The sequence below is a fragment of the Triticum dicoccoides genome, chromosome 3B, assembly GCF_002162155.2.
Source record: "Triticum dicoccoides isolate Atlit2015 ecotype Zavitan chromosome 3B, WEW_v2.0, whole genome shotgun sequence".
Classification (NCBI taxonomy): domain Eukaryota; kingdom Viridiplantae; phylum Streptophyta; class Magnoliopsida; order Poales; family Poaceae; genus Triticum; species Triticum dicoccoides.
Genome location: NC_041385.1, coordinates 712,371,341 through 712,388,736, shown reverse-complemented (window position 1 = coordinate 712,388,736; position 17,396 = coordinate 712,371,341).

The following is a 17,396-nucleotide window of genomic DNA, read 5'->3' as shown; positions in this document are numbered from 1 at the left end:
AGCGTCGGGGCGGTGCTTCGGGGCTCTTCCGGTCACGTGGCTCGGTGAGGGGGTTGGCGACGAGGTGCAGGAGCTCGGGAGCACGTCGGGGAGGAGAGGGGGTGGCGGTGGCCACGAGGGAGCTCGTCGGTGGCGGCGGCTCCGTTCGGTCCGGGCGAGAGAGAGGGAGCAGAGGAGAGAGGGGATGCAGCGGGGGAGGAAGAGGAGCGAGGGGACACGAGGCCTCGTCGTGGCGTCGCTAGGGAGGCCGGGGGGGAAGCAGGAGGTGGCCGGGAAGCAGGAGGTGGCCGGGGCGCGTGGCCGCGCGCGCCGGGCGCGTGCTCGTCCTCCTGGCAGGGAGGAAGACGACAGGGGAGGGAGTGGAGATGGGCTGGGCCGGCTGGGCCGCGCTGGAGGAGCTAGGCCAGGTAAGTGGGCTGAGGTGAGCGCCAGGTAGTCCTCTGCTCTGTTTTATATTTTTTGTTCTATTTTATTTTATTTAATTTATTTTGCCACTGTTTTGAATTTAAAATAATTCAAACAATGCCAAAAACTCCTCTGAATATTTTATATTGCTAGATGGACTTTTCCAAAAGCTTACAAAATATTTCAGGGGTATTTGAAATTATATTCTAATTATATGAATATAATTCAAATTCAAATAGCTAATGAATTAAATCCAAAGTCCCAACAATAAATCCTTAAAAATGTTCAATATTTTGGTTGGGACCAGAACCCTTACCAAAAATTATCAAACATTTAAGAAGAGCACTTTGGAGCAATGAATGGGATTTCTAGGGTTTTTGCCCCTCTTTTATTTAAGTTTTTGAGGCTTCCAAAATTCCTCAGCTCATGTTTCAGAAATTTAAATATGATGCCTGGATGAAGATGCAACTATTTACAAACAATATTCTAGGGCTGTGACAACTCACCCCCACTAAACAAAAATCTCGTCCCGAGATTCAAGCGTAGGGTAGGGTGAAGGGGGAAAGCAAACTAGCACAATCTTCACGATCCAGGTTGCACTTCAATTGAACGTTGATTCAATCACCATCATTGTCTTGAAGTCTTGCTCTGCGAAATCCTGTCAACATGACATGGAGGGAAGAAGGAGACTCTAGAAGGGTCGATCTTCTCGAAGATCGAACAACTCAGGATTAACTCCCGGAATGTGACATAGCAACATCTCTCGAGCTGAGAGACGAAGCACACCTCTAGAGGAATGGAGTGGAACAGATGACGAGGTTCACTAGGTAGACAACAATTCCACACCTAAGAAGGTGGTAAACGATTGTCAACGTAGCGAGGAGTTGAGTTGCCATGATACCACGACGAAACATCCTGGAGGAGGGTGATTCGTAGATTATTACCTTAAGTGGCAAAAAGAATTACTTTTGATTCAGAGATCATTGAAACTCTTTAAACCAGCCTAAGATAATTCTTGAGCGATCGTTTGGAGGGGGTCGGTAGAATGGCATACTCGGACTTGGATGATGTGGATTACCTTGTTGAAGACAACGTAATGGATGAATTTGCTTATCACCGGTAATGGAAGAGACCCATGGTAGAATGACACATTGGCGGTGCAAGCTGGGAACAAAATGCAAATGCTGGGAATGATTCTAGTAACTGGGGAGAGGCTCAACAATAGAGAGTTATTCCACTATTGGAATGGTTATAGCATTGCCGAGGAAACTGAGAGCGCTATACAGTTAATGCCGATGATTAAACCTAGCACTTGCGCGTGCTCTCAAGAACTTGAGCAATTCCATAATCATCAAGGTTTTACCAACATCCGTGTCAAGGATCCTGGCAACACAACTTGCTACCATGATGAATGGTGATGGAGGATGCAGATGCAAAGGAAGATAACACCTTCTCAGATTTCACCCTTGATGGGGCCAAGGAAATAAAATCTGGATGATCGACCGAGAGACATTTAGCACTTCGCTTCTAATGTTCTCCTTGATGTGCTAGCGTATCCCATTCATTGAAATGGTTTGGTATCTAGAACATCAAGTAAAGGTCGGACTTCGGGAACACAAAAATCCATAGGGGCAACTAGGGAGTAAATCCTACGAAATCCCTATGGGGAGGTGGCCAACTTCCTCAATCAAGATATTATAATAACAGGTCTTCCGGCTGGGTGTGTTGGCCACGACATCCACTTTACCGGTTATCGAGGGACCAATATTATAGTTCTTGGAGAATGTTCCAACCATCATATCTGCCTGAGATTCAGATCTGGTTGGTGTCAGGATATTCCAGACTCATCGAGTCTAGGAAGAAAAACGAAAGTTTGCAACACAAATCGACGAGATGACGTTGCGAGATTCTCGGGGAATGAACTACGATAGTAAGCTCCAAAACATGAGCTGGTTCTGCTACAAACATGTGAACACGTTGTCCCAGACAAGCATGACCACGTGGTAGTCTTACAATAAAACACTACCGAGTTCTGGTTGGGAACCATCACCGTGGATAACGAAGTCCTTGCATAAGTCATATGATTAGCCCTTATGAAGGAACTTCTTCTCCTTGAACAAATCAATCAGTGGCTTGGTGTGCTCGGGACACATATGGAATGAAGGTTGCAAGTCTCCAGACCACAGAATACTTCGCACGTATGCATGACTGATTTGGGATGATTCCAAAGGAACAACATTGACTTTCTCGAATCCACGGCGGCAACTTGCATCAAATGCACATGAACTAGAGGAAGTCACTTCTTACATCCGAACATATGCTTCATGAGCTAGCATGAACAAATGCTTTCAAAAGTTTCCAACACTAGCTTAATGTTCAACAAAATCATGGAGGAGATAAGGATGTTGTCAATGGGCTCAACAACAATTCATCTGGGTTTCCCTTTAAAAGGAATTCCATAGTTAAGTGAACACGGTGATAGCATTGGTCAGACCCGAAAGATATAATGGTGTATGCTCGAGGGATCAACCACGAGTAAGACAACATTACGAATATCGTTGGTTCTGGTTTGACTTGACGATGGCCCACACTCAAATCAAAGGATTGATAAGACAATAGGTCCAGCAACTGATCACAGGGACCAATCGATGAAGATATCATCTTTCTTCAACACACACTACACAAGATTATCCCTTTGGAACGAACTAAGTCAGGCAAGCTTTTATCCTCCAACTCTCCAAGTTGTTGTCTAGCTTAACCAACTAGCTCAGGGATATCTAACACCGATTCTTGGAGAGAAGGTGGTTCACAAGAAACCAACTTGATCTCGAGCTCAACATAACGGTCAGGTGACGACCTGGTGATACTTCCGAGAAGATATTCAGAAAATCATGAACCACCGGTATGTTACTAAGCTCGAGACCAATCTCGCTTTTGAGGGCAAGACGATATGATCAAATGAGTGAGGACTTGACAAGATCCTAACTCATCAATCGAAGGGTGCACCAAAATAAGGACTAGGTAGCACGATCAGTCTTAGAAGGATGATTCAAAAACCAACACGCTAAGAATGAAATTATTATCCTTTAGCTACCAAGCAACGAGGTTGCTGGGAGTATTGATTTCACACACCATGATTCACTTGTCGGCACTCCGGCTGCAACAACACGGAACCGAGGAATGAAAAAGGATGGCGAGAAGTATCACTATGTCAAGAATTCACAAGAGCCGGTGCAATCCTCATGAAAATCCTGACATAAAGACGGTAATACTTCAGGGTAGAACAGAATCAAAAGCTGGGCTGGCATTTTGATCTGCGGAGCACAATTGCTTTAACCCAATCCTAGGTATGGATGAGGTACTGGAGTTTGTTTCTCCAAGTCATTCAGGACAGAATGGCTTGGCGGACCACAAGAGTAATAAGCATTGATAACACGAATGCACAATTACTCCTGACTATCAATTGATAGACGAGGGTCAGAAGACAACTAAAGAGGGACAACTCAAAGGAACATACAGTTTTCTGAGTTGTGGATGCATGGTTTAGCATGTCGAACGAATTCCACATATTTCTTCCGGATAACCCATGCAGAAAGGTAGAACTGGCAGAGTCACAATGTAGAATCGAGAACCCATCGAGAGCACTCTGATTGTGATCTTTTGATCAGCGAGGAACATCTGCCATAAGCGGTTCATAGTATTTGGAAGAAAGGAATACCACGAACATCGAGGACTAATGCAAAGGTTACTAATAACCTAAAGGAACGAGCAACACTATCAACATGATTTAAGTAGAGTGAATCTCGGGTTTAAGAACCCAGGAATAGAATACCTACTAACTAAATGGCATCACAGGATGCTTTCGAGAATGATGGCCAGAATCATCACACTAGGACACAAATCATGGCTAGACCACTAGATGATCCCCTGAGACACCTAGGGTCATAATAATAACTCCAACATAAAGGTTGAGGCAGTAGAGTACCTCAGCTCAACAATTTGTGTGATTAACCTGGCCTAACAGACATTGAAACCGGAGAAAAAGGATTTTGCAAATGCATCAGACTCTTTAGAAACCTGGGATGACTCGGACAGCATAACGGCTGTAAATGCTCGGAAAAGATTTGAGACATTCACAAAAATGGTGGCATAACCACTTAGAAGCACAATATCAAGGTTCCGAGATCAACAATTATCATACGGAAGTAGTAGGAACTGAACTGAGACTTAAATCCAACAATCTTATAAGTCCACTGATTAGTAACACGTGATCCTGATAGAAGGAAGAGATAGCCTAGTTCTTAATCCCCGTAGGAAAGATAAGATGACTCAGATCAGAAAGGCATGAGGTATAAGGAGTAAAAAGAGCCTTACGTTCCATCCCACAATCAATTCCCTTACATAACTAAAGCATTTCTAGACTCAACTTCAACCAGTTTGGCTTGGTAATCCTACAGGCAGTCAAGCTCTGATACCAACGCTGTCAGGACCCTGACTCAATGCCACATAGATCTAGCATGTAACCCTTCATATCACTTTGCGGCCTCACGCACGGTATTCCCACGGGTGTCGCCTTACCTTTACCCGGGACCGTTTGCGCCTTTTGGCACACGTATATGACAGTGTCGCTAGCATCCATATGATAAGGAGCCCGGGCTGACATGGCTAGTCGTAAACCCAAAGTGGCACAGACTTACAGGGACAGGCATCCATGACCCAGCATCGAACGTGTCGGTCATCAACGAGTGAATCCAGGCTGTAGCACTGGGCTAGCAGGACTCCGGTGAACCGGGCTGTAGCGGGCTAACAGGACTCCGGTATTCATCGCGTGACATTTCCCCGAAGGGACAGACACAGGAACGAAGAAGGACACATGCCGACCAGCCTAAGTGTTCTGGAGCAGTAGCAAGCTACCATGGCTCGGTGGAAACACTAGGAGACATTTCCCGATAAGAGAGGCTACTAAAGATAAACAACTAGATAGTCAGATCCCACACATACCAAGCATTTCAATAATATACACACAATATGCTCGATATGTGCAACCACAACATGGCATCACAACATGACTCTACGACTCAAGTACTTTATTCAATAGGCTCCGAGGAGCGAGATATTACAAACATGAGTCTCATGACCCAACACTCAGAGCATACAAATCAAAGCACAAGCGGAAGCTATCATGTCTGAGTACAGACATCTATAAATGAAAAAGGCTGAGAAGCCTGACTGTCTATCAGATCCTACCGAGGGCACAAGATCGTAGCTGAGGTATCAAGCTAAACGTCGAAGTCCACGTGGAACTACTAGTGAGACTGAAGTCTCTCTGCAAAAACATAAATTTTTAAGCAACGTGAGTACAAATGTACCCAGCAAGACTTACATCAGATCTATCTACATATGCATCATTATCAACAAAGGGGATGGTGGGGTTTAACTGCAGCAAGCCAGCTTTGACTCGGTGGCTATCCTAAACTACGACTGCAAGCGACTCTTTTGAGGTGGCGCACACGAGTCCACATATTCACCATATCAATACACCACTATGGATCCGCTCCCGTCTCCCTACGAGAACGCCCTCCATAGCACTCACGCTTATCTTGCGTATTTTAGGGTATCCACTTTCACTTATCTATGAACTGATGTAAGCAATCCAGAAGTCCTTTTCCGCGGACACGGCTATTCGAATAGATCATATTAACCCTGCAGGGGTGTACTTCTTCACACACGCTCTCACCACTTATCGCCGTTTACACGACATGTACTCGGCAACCTTCAAGCGGAAGCCCAACGTGGGTGTCGGCCACGGCCTACCTGAACACTCAAGTCTCTAGTCCAGGTTTATCGCCTATTCGGGTTCCATCCATGAGGAGATCCGGCCGGAGTTTCGCTCACAGCCCCAAACGATGTGAACAGGGTTCCCGAGACACCAAACGGGCGCCCGGTACACCGTGCCACGTGCCTACCGCATCACAGCCCACCCCTACGGTCAGCGCTGCCCACGGCCTCCAGCATACTACAAACACCAGAAACTACTTGCAACTCCTGGACAGAGGACAAGGGTGGTCAAGAAGCCGAGAGGGTCCATTGGTTTCGGGCCCAAGGCGTGGTAGTAGCTGAATCATGGATCACAAACACAGAACTCAGTTCCTGAGGACGGCTGCAATGAGACAACCCACCATGTACTCCTACATGGCCTCTCACCACTACCTTTACCAAATCGTGTTCACACACTTAGCTCACACACAGTAGGACATGTTCACACGCCTCTGATTCATCCCCGATGAATCAGACCTGACTCAACTCTAAGCAGTAGCAGGAATGACAAACAAACATGAAGGAGTAGGCACAACAGGGCTCAAACAACTCCTACTCATGCTAGTGGGTTTCATCTAATTACTGTGGAATGACAGGTCATGCAGAGGATAAAGGGGTTCAGCTACCGCAGCAAGTAACAGATGAATCGATGTTGTCCTAATGCAGTAAAAGAGAGCAGGAGCGAGAGAGTGGGATTTTATCGGAATGAACAAGGGGGTTTTGCTTGCCTGGCACTTCTGAAGATAGCATAGCTCTTCATCGGTGTCATCGATCACATCATCGGTATCACGTCTATCGAGAGGGGACAAATACCGGCAACACAGAAAGGAACACAATCAATGCAATGCACAATATGATGCATGATCATGACATGGCAAAATGAATGTGTTTTGGGCTAATGCAACTAAAACCAGATTAAATGAAGTTGGTTTGAATCCAAGATTCAAATTCAAACTCCATATGTGATTATTTAAATGCCATTTAATTGATTTGTGCTAAACAGCAGCTATAAGTTGTTCTAACATGCATGAAAATGGTACAGATGGATTCCTTGAATTTTTCTGATAATTTTTCATATATAATTTATTTAATTTGGAGTTACGGTTGAATTTCTATGAATTTTAGAAGTTTATACAATTTTCTGGAATTTTCTGAATTAAATTAAATCCAGAAAACATTACTGCGTCAGCATGACGTTGGCATGACGTCAGCAAGTCAACAGGGGCCGGCTCGGGTCAAACCTGACCAGTGGGGCCCACTGGTCAGTGACTACGGCTAATCCTAATATAATTAAAACCTAACCTAGTTTAATTAGTCGGCCTGGGCCCGCATGTCAGTGAGTCAGTGGTTTAATTAAACTTAGTTATTAATTTAACCAAAGGTTAGCAGGGGACGGGCCCACACGTCAGTGACCCAGGGGGGTCAAATCCCTGGTCAACCCGGCTAATCCACCGGCGTCTAACCGCCGGCAACGACCAGACGCGGCGGTGGCTCGCCGGAATGGCTGCTCTGTCGCCCATTCGACGCGCGGAGGGGTTCTACAGGGAGCTCGAGCTCGTGCGCATCTAATGGAGCAAGCCAGAGGAGTTGGGGTTGGCTGTGGCGTCGCAGCGGCGAGGAAGGCGGCGGCCGGAGTTCGGGCGAGGTCGGGGTTGGCGTTAGGGGGCACGGGAGGGGAAGCTAGTGTGCGTGTTAGGTTCCTGGTGAGGTGTGGAGCACGTTGCCGTGCTCGGTAGCTAGCTCCGGTGGCTCTGGCCTTGTCCGCGTCATCGCCGGCGGCGAGGAGCTCACGGCCTCGGTGAAAAGGGCGGCTAGCGTGCGGGAACGAGCGCGGGGAGGAGGGGAAATGGAAGAGGAGCTCACATAGACCCTGTAGAGGTGGACGGCGAGCTTGAGGGAGGCCGGGCGGCGACGAATTTGACGACGGCGATCCTCGGTGGCCGAGGAGGGGAAAAAGCGTCGGGGCGGTGCTTCGGGGCTCTTCCGGTCACGTGGCTCGGTGAGGGGGTTGGCGACGAGGTGCAGGAGCTCGGGAGCACGTCGGGGAGGAGAGGGGGTGGCGGTGGCCGCGAGGGAGCTCGTCGGTGGCGGCGGCTCCGTTCGGTCCGGGCGAGAGAGAGGGAGCAGAGGAGAGAGGGGATGCAGCGGGGGAGGAAGAGGAGCGAGGGGACACGAGGCCTCGTCGTGGCATCGCTAGGGAGGCCGGGGGGGAAAGCAGGAGGTGGCCGGGAAGCAGGAGGTGGCCGGGGCGCGTGGCCGCGCGCGCGGGGCGCGTGCCCGTCCTCCTGGCAGGGAGGAAGACGACAGGGGAGGGAGTGGAGATGGGCTGGGCCGGCTGGGCCGCGCTGGAGGAGCTGGGCCAGCTAAGTGGGCTGAGGTGAGCGCCAGGTAGTCCTCTGCTCTGTTTTATATTTTTTGTTCTGTTTTATTTTATTTAATTTATTTTGCCACTGTTTTGAATTTAAAATAATTCAAACAATGCCAAAAACTCCTCTGAATATTTTATATTGCTAGATGGACTTTTCCAAAAGCTTATAAAATATTTCAGGGGTATTTGAAATTATATTCTAATTATATGAATATAATTCAAATTCAAATAGCTAATGAATTAAATCCAAAGTCCCAAAAATAAATCCTTAAAAATGTTCAATATTTTGGTTGGGACCAGAACCCTTACCAAAAATTATCAAACATTTAAGAAGAGCACTTTGGAGCAATGAATGGGATTTCTAGGGTTTTTGCCCCTCTCTTATTTAAGTTTTTGAGGCTTCCAAAATTCCTCAGCTCATGTTTCAGAAATTTAAATATGATGCCTGGATGAAGATGCAACTATTTACAAACAATATTCTAGGGCTGTGACAATACAATAATGCACAAAAGTGATTTAGAGGCATCACAGGACATCTCCAAATTTTGGTGGAATTTTTAGTTAAATTTATCAAATGGTTGTAGTTCAAAAAGAGCTCCAAAACTTAAAACAAGTCATTTTAATGAATATAGCTCAGGGTGAAATAATTTAATAAATAATCCTACTGATTAAGAAATGATTTTTAATGAGAGGGCATATAAGTCCAATATATCTTGGAAGGATCCACTTGGGAAAATTCCTTAATATTAAAAGAAAAGTTTTGAAATCAACAGAAATATTCTTGCAGGCAAAAATTTTAACTCTTGGCAAAATTTCAATAACTAAAACCTGGTTAAATTTTTGGGGTGTTACGGAGGAGGGGTTTTCGGTGGGCCAGGACAATCAAAAGCGGGCGTGGCAGCGGTCCAGACTCCCGCAAAGCCCCCCATGTCTGTGTCCGGTTTACGGGAGAAAGTACGCCAGGACCGCATCACAGACCGATACAAAATCATGTTGAATGACTTCCGTGGTCCAGACGGAAGCGAAAGGTTTGAGGGTTGGCGTTGGAGATACCCTAGGCCAGGTTTCCTGAATAGAAAACTAACATTGTTCATGTGCGTCGTGTCACTTCTCGCCTAATTTGGCAACATGGTCCCTTGATCCAAGTAATACTTCTTCTCGGCATCGGCTAGCCATGCCTGTAGCATCACCCATTCTTTTCTACACCGTCCTCTTACCTGTAGCGCGCTGCCAAACAAATGTGACTACAATAGTATGTGTAAATCTAGATGCAAAACCAAAAAGACACATCGCTCTCCCCCCTTCCGGGCATCGCCATCCTCTAGCAAAGCGGGGGAACCCTAGCCACCACCACTAGCAGACCTCTCTGTCGCCCTCCCCCGCGTCGCCGCCACTGGAGGGCCGGCCGACGAAGCCGTGCCGGCCCCTAGGAAGGCGGCGGCAGGGCGGTCTGCCTCCTTGTGCCCGCGAGCTCCCCCCACTCCTCCACCCTGCACCACACCCCTACCCCGCGACGGCTACCCCCAGCTGGTCCGGCGGGCCGGATCCGGTCCTCCCCTATGGCCTTCTTCGCGGATCCGGCAGGCAGCACCCACCCCCGTCCATCCTCGGCCGCCACCCCCCTCATGTGCCTCCCTCCCTTTGCCCGCGACCCCGGGACCCCACCCGATGCTCCCTGCACCAGCTGTTGCACGTGCTTGTCGGCCAGTAGAGGTCCCGAAGCTCCTGGTTGTTGCCATGGATGCTCCCCTACAACCATCCCCACCCCTCATAATGCTCTTTTAAAAACAAAGAATTGAAACATAACAGGAGCATCATGAATCACGTGACAAGCACATTTAAGTCTAACCCACTTCCTATGCATAGGGATTTTGTGAGCAAACAATTTATGGGAAAAAGAAGCAACTAGCTGTTGGAAAACATAGCACGCAATTTCAAAAAAAATCCTACGCTCATGCAAGTTCTATCTAGGAGATGCATAGCAACGAGAGGGGGAGAGTGTGTCTACTTACCCTTGTAGACCGAAAGCAGAAGCGTTTCACAATGCGGCTGGTGTAGTCGAACTTTCTTCGCGATCCGATCACGATCCAACCGATCTAGTGCCGAACGGATGGCACCTCCGAGTTTAGCACACATGCGGCTCGATGACGTCTCCTCCTTATTGATCTAGCAAGCGGGAGAGGAGAAGTAGATGGGATCACAACCAACAAGACGGTGTGGTGGTGATGGTGGTGGTGGAGCACCGACAGCGCTTCGCTAAGCGTCGCCGGGACGAGGCGGTGGAACTACAGAGTAGCGGGAGAGAGAGGGGCACCAACTGCACCTTTTTCCGTAACCCAAAATATGACTTCCTATATATAAATATTTACCTCCCGACCATTCCAAGACTCCTCGTGGCGTCCGGGATCTCATATGGGACTCCGAACAACATTTGGTTACCACTCATGAAATATCCCAATAGTACTCTAGCGTCAACGAACGTTAAGCGTGCGACCCTGCGGGTTCAAGAACTATGTTGACATGATCGAGACACTTCTCCGATCAGTAACCAATAGCGGAACCTGGATGCCCATATTGGTTCCTACATATTCTACGAAGATCTTTATCGGTCAAACCGTTATGACAACATACGTTATTCCCTTTGTCATTGGTATGTTACTTGCCTGAGATTCGACCGTCGGTATCTTCATACCTAGTTCAATCTCTTCACCGGCAAGTCTCTTTACTCGTTCCGTAATGCATCATCCTGCAACTAACTCATTAGTCACTTTGCTTGCAAGGCTTCTTATGATGTGCATTACCGAGAGGGCCCAGAGATACCTCTTTGATACTCGGAGTGACAAATCCTAATATCGATATATGCCAACCCAACAAACACCTTCGGAGATACCTGTAGAGTATATTTATAATCACCCAGTTACGTTGTGATGTTTGATAGCACACAAGGTATTCCTCCAGTATCCGGGAGTTGCATACTCTCATAGTTGGAGGAATATGTATTTAACATGAAGAAAGCAATAGCAATAAAACTGAACGATCATAATGCTAATCTAACGAATGGGTCTTGTCCATCACATCATTCTAATAATGATGTGATCCCGTTATTCAAATGACAACACATGTCTATGGTTAGGAAACTTAACCATCTTTGGTTAATGAGCTAGTCTCGTAGAGGCTTACTACGGACACAGTATTTTGTCTATGTATTCACACATGTATCAAGTTTCCAGTTAATATAATTCTAGCATGAATAATAAACATTTATCATGAAATAAGGAAATATAAAATAACAACTTTATTATTGCCTCTAGGGTATATTTCCTTCGGTCTCCCACTTGCACTAGATTCAATAATTTAGTTCACATCGCCATGTGATTTAACACCAATAGTTCACATCGCCATGTGATTAACACCCATTGTTCACATAGCCATGTGACCAACACCCAAAGGGTTTACTAGAGTCATTAATCTAGTTCACATCGCCATGTGATTAACACCCAAATAGTACTAAGGTGTGATCATGTTTTGCTTGTAAGAGAAGTTTAGTCAACAGATCTATCACATTCAGATTCGTATGTATTTTGCAAATTTCTATGTCTACAATGCTCTGCATGGTGCTACTCTAGCTAATTGCACCCACTTTCAATATGTATCCAGACTAAGACTCAGAGTCATCTAGATTAGTGTTTAAAGCTGTTGGGGAACGCAGTAATTTCAAAAAAAACTACGATCATGCAAGATATATCTAGGAGAAGCGTAGCAACGAGCGGGGAGAGTGTGTCCACGTACCCTCGTAGACCGAAAGCAGAAGCGTTATGTAACGCGGTTGATGTAGTTGAACGTCTTCGCGATCCAACCGATCAAGTACCAAACGCACGACACCTCCGTGATCTGCACACGTTCAGTTCGGTGACGTCCCTCGAACTCTATATCCAGCTGAGAGAAAGGGAGAGATCCGTCAGCACGATGGCGTGGTGATGGTGATGATAAAGTTACCGACGCAGGGCTTCACCTAAGCACTACGATGATATGACCTAGGTAGAAAACTATGGAGGGGGGCACCGCACACGGATAAAAGATCAACTTGTGTGTCTATGGGTGCCCCCTCCCCCGTATATAAAGGAGTGGAGGAGGGGGGCAGTCGGCCACAAGGGGTGCGCCCCAAGGGGGCAATCCTACTCCAAGTAGGAGTAGGTTCCCCCTTTCCTAGTCCAACTAGGAGGGGAAGGAAGGAGGGGAAGGGGAGAAGGAAAGGGGGGGCCGCCCCCTACTCCAATTCGGTTTGGGCTAGGGGGCGCGTGCCCCACCTTTGTCTGCCTCCTCTCTTCCACCACTTGGCGCATGAGGCCCAATAACCCCTCGGGGGGTTCCGGTAACCCCCAGTACTCTGGTTTTATCCGAAACTTCTCCCGAACACTTCCGGTGTCTGAACATAGTCGTCGAATATATCAATCTTTATGTCTCGACCATTTCGGGACTCCTCGTCATATCCGTAATCACATACGTGACTCCGAACAACCTTTGGTACATCATATCACATAATCTCATAATATCAATCGTCATCAAACGTTAAGCGTGCGGACCCTACGTGTTCTAGAACTATGTAGACATGACCAAGACACATCTCCGGTCAATAACCAATAGCGTAACCTGGATGCTCATATTGGTTCCTACATATTCTACGAAGATCTTTATTGGTCAAACCGCATAACAACATACGTTGTTCCCTTTGTCATCGGTATGTTACTTGTCCGAGATTCGATCGTCGGTATCATCATACCTAGTTCAATCTCGTTGCCGGCAAGTCTCTTTACTCGTTCTGTAATGCTTCATCCCGCAACTAACTTCTTAGTCACGTTGCTTGCAAGACTTATAGTGATGAGCATTACCGAGAGGGCCCAGAGATACCTCTCCGAAACACGGAGTGACAAATCCTAATCTTGATCTATGCCAACCCAACAAACACATTCGAATACACCTATAGAGCACCTTTATAATCACCCTTTTATGTTGTGATGTTTGGTAGCACACAAAGTGTTCCTCCGGTATTCAGGAGTTGCATAATCTCATAGTCTGAGGAACTTGTATAAGTCATGAAGAAAGCAGTAGCAATGAAACTGACACGATCATAATGCTAAGCTAACGGATGGGTCATGTCCATCACATCATTCTCCTAATGATGTGATCCCGCTCATCAAATGACAACACATGTCTATGGTTAGGAAACATAACCATCTTTGATTAACGAGCTAGTCAAGTAGAGGCGTACTAGGGACTATATGTTTTGTCTATGTATTCACACATGTACTAAGTTTCCGGTTAATACAATTCTAGCATGAATAATAAACATTTATCATGAATTAAGGAAATAAATAATAACTTTATTATTGCCTCTAGGGAATATTTCCTTCAGCCTCCCACTTGCACTAGAGTCAATAATCTAGATTATATAGTAACGATTCTAACACCCATGGAGCTTTGGTGTTGATCATGGTTTGCTCGTGGAAGAGGCTTAGTCAACGAGTCTGCAACATTCAGATCCGTATGTATCTTGCAAATCTCTATGTCCCCTTCCGACACTTGATGACGGATGGAATTGAAGAGTCTCTTGATGTGCTTGGTTCTCTTGTGAAATCTAGATTCCTTTGCCAAGGCAATTGCACCAGTATTGTCACAAAAGATTTTCATTGGACCCGATGCATTGGGTATGACCCCTAGATCGGATATGAACTCCTTCATCCAAACTCCTTTATTTGTTGCTTCTGAAGCAGCAATGTACTCCGCTTCACACGTAGATCTCGCCACGACGCTCTGCTTGGCACTGCACCAACTGACAGCTCCTCCATTCAATAAAAATGTGTATCCGGTTTGTGACTTAGAGTCATCCGGATCAGTGTCAAAGCTTGCATCAATGTAACCGTTTACGACAAGCTCTTTTTCACCTCCATAACTGAGAAACATATCCTAAGTCCTTTTCAGGTATTTCAGGATGTTCTTGACCGTTGTCTAGTGCTCCACTCCGGGATTACTTTGGTACCTCCCTGCTACGCTTATAGCAAGGCACACATAAGGTCTGGTACACAACATTGCATACATGATAGAACCTATGGCCGAAGCAAAGGGAATGACTTTCATTTTCTCTCTATCTTCTGTAGTGGTCGGGCATTGAGTCTGACTCAACTTCACACCTTGTAACACAGGCAAGAACCCTTTCTTTGACTGATCCATTTTGAACTTCTTCAAAACTTTATCAAGGTATGTGCTTTGTGAAAGTTCAATTAAGCGTCTTGATCTATCTCTATAGATCTTGATGCCTAATATGTAAGCAGATTCACTGAGGTCTTTCATAGAAAAACTCTTATTCAGGTATCCCTTTATGCTATCTAGAAATTTTATATCATTTCCAATCAACAATATGGCATCCACATATAATATCAGAAATGATACAGAGCTCCCACTCACTTTCTTGTAAATACAGGCTTCTCCAAAAGTCTGTATAAAACCATATGCTTTGATCACACTATCAAAGCGTTTATTCCAACTCCGAGAGGCTTGCAGCAGTCCATAAATGGAACGCTAGAGCTTGCACACTTTGTTAGCACCCTTTGGATCGACAAAACCTTCTGGTTGCATCATATACAACTCTTCTTCCAGAAATCCATTCAGGAATGCAGTTTTGACATCCATTTGCCAAATTTCATAATCATAAAATGCAGCAATTGCTAACATGATTCGGACAGACTTAAGCATCGCTACGGGTGAGAAAGTCTCATCATAGTCAACTCCTTCAACTTGTTGAAAACCTTTCGTAACAAGTCGAGCTTTGTAAACAGTAACATTACCGTCTGCGTCGGTCTTCTTCATAAAGATCCATTTATTTTCTATGGCTTTTCGATCATCGGGCAAGTCCACCAAAGTCCACACTTTGTTCTCATACATGGATCCCATCTCAGATTTCATGGCCTCAAGCCATTTCACGGAATCTGAGGTCATCATCGCTTCCTCATAGTTCATAGGTTCATCATGGTCTAGTAACATGACTTCCAGAACAGGATTACCGTACCACTCTAGTGCGGATCTTACTCTAGAAGACCTACGAGGTTCGGTAGTAACTTGATCTAAAGCTTCATGATCATCATCATTAGCTTCTTCACTAACTGGTGTAGGAATCACGGGAACTGATTTCTGTGATGAACTACTTTCCAGTAAGGGAGAAGGTACAACTACCTCATCAAGTTCTACTTTCTCCCACTCACTTCTTTCGAGAGAAACTCCTTCTCTAGAAAGGATCCATTTTTAGCAACAAAGATTTGGCATTCGGATCTGTGATAGAAGGTGTACCCAACAATTTCCTTTGGGTATCCTATGAAGATGCACTTCTCCGATTTGGCTTTGAGCTTATCAGGTTGAAGCTTTTTCACATAAGCATTGCAGCCCCAAACTTTAAGAAACGACAACTTTGGTTTCTTGCCAAACCATAGTTCATAAGGCGTCGTCTCAATGGATTTTGATGGTGCCCTATTTAAAGTGAATGCAGCCATCTCTAAAGCATAACTCCAAAACAATAGCTGTAAATCAATAAGAGACATCATAGATCGCACCATATCTAATAAAGTATGGTTATGATGTTCGGACACACCATTTCGCTGTTGTGTTCCAGGTGGCGTTAATTGTGAATCTATCCCATGTTGTTTCAAATGAAGACCAAACTCGTAACTCAAATATTCTCCTCCACGATCAGATCATAGAAACTTTATTTTCTTGTTACGATGATTTTCCACTTCACTCTGAAATTCTTTGAACTTTTCAAATGTTTCAGACTTATGTTTCATCAAGTAGATATAACCATATCTGCTCAAATCATCTGTGAAGGTAAGAAAATAACGATACCCGCCATGAGCCTCAACACTCATTGGATCGCATACATCAGTATGTATTATTTCCAATAAGTCAGTAGCTCGTTCCATTGTTCCGGAGAACGGAGTTTTAGTCATCTTGCCCCTAAGGCACGGTTCACAAGCACCAAGTGATTCATAATCAAGTGATTCCAAAAGTCCATTAGCATGGTGTTTCTTCATGCGCTTTACACTGATATGACCCAAATGGCAGTGCCACAAATAAGTTGCACTATCATTATCAACTTTGCATCTTTTGGCTTCAATGTTATGAATATGTGTATCATCACTATCGAGATTGAACAAAAATAGACCACTCAGCAAGGGTGCATGACCATAAAAGATATTACTCATATAAATAGAACAACCATTATTCTCTGATTTAAATGAATAATCGTCTCGCATACAACAAGATCCAGATATAATGTCCATGCTCAATGCTGGCACCAAATAACAATTATTCAGGTCTAAAATTAATCCCGATGGTAGATGTATGATGTCTACTACGCAACCTTCTTCTTGTAGACGTTGTTGGGCCTCCAAGTGCAGAGGTTTGTAGGACAGTAGCAAATTTCCCTCAAGTGGATGACCTAAGGTTTATCAATTCGTGGGAGGCGTAGGATGAAGATGGTCTCTCTCAAACAACCCTACAACAAAATAGCAAAGAGTCTCTTGTGTCCCCAACACACCCAATACAATGGTAAATTGTATAGGTGCACTAGTTCGGCGAAGAGATGGTGATACAAGTGCAATATGGATGGTAGATAAAGGTATTTGTAATCTGAAATTATAAAAACAGCAAGGTAGCAAGCGATAAAAGTGAGCGTAAACAGTACTACAATGGTAGGAAACAAGGCCTAAGGTTCATACTTTCACTAGTGCAAGTTCTCTCAACAATAATAACATAGTTG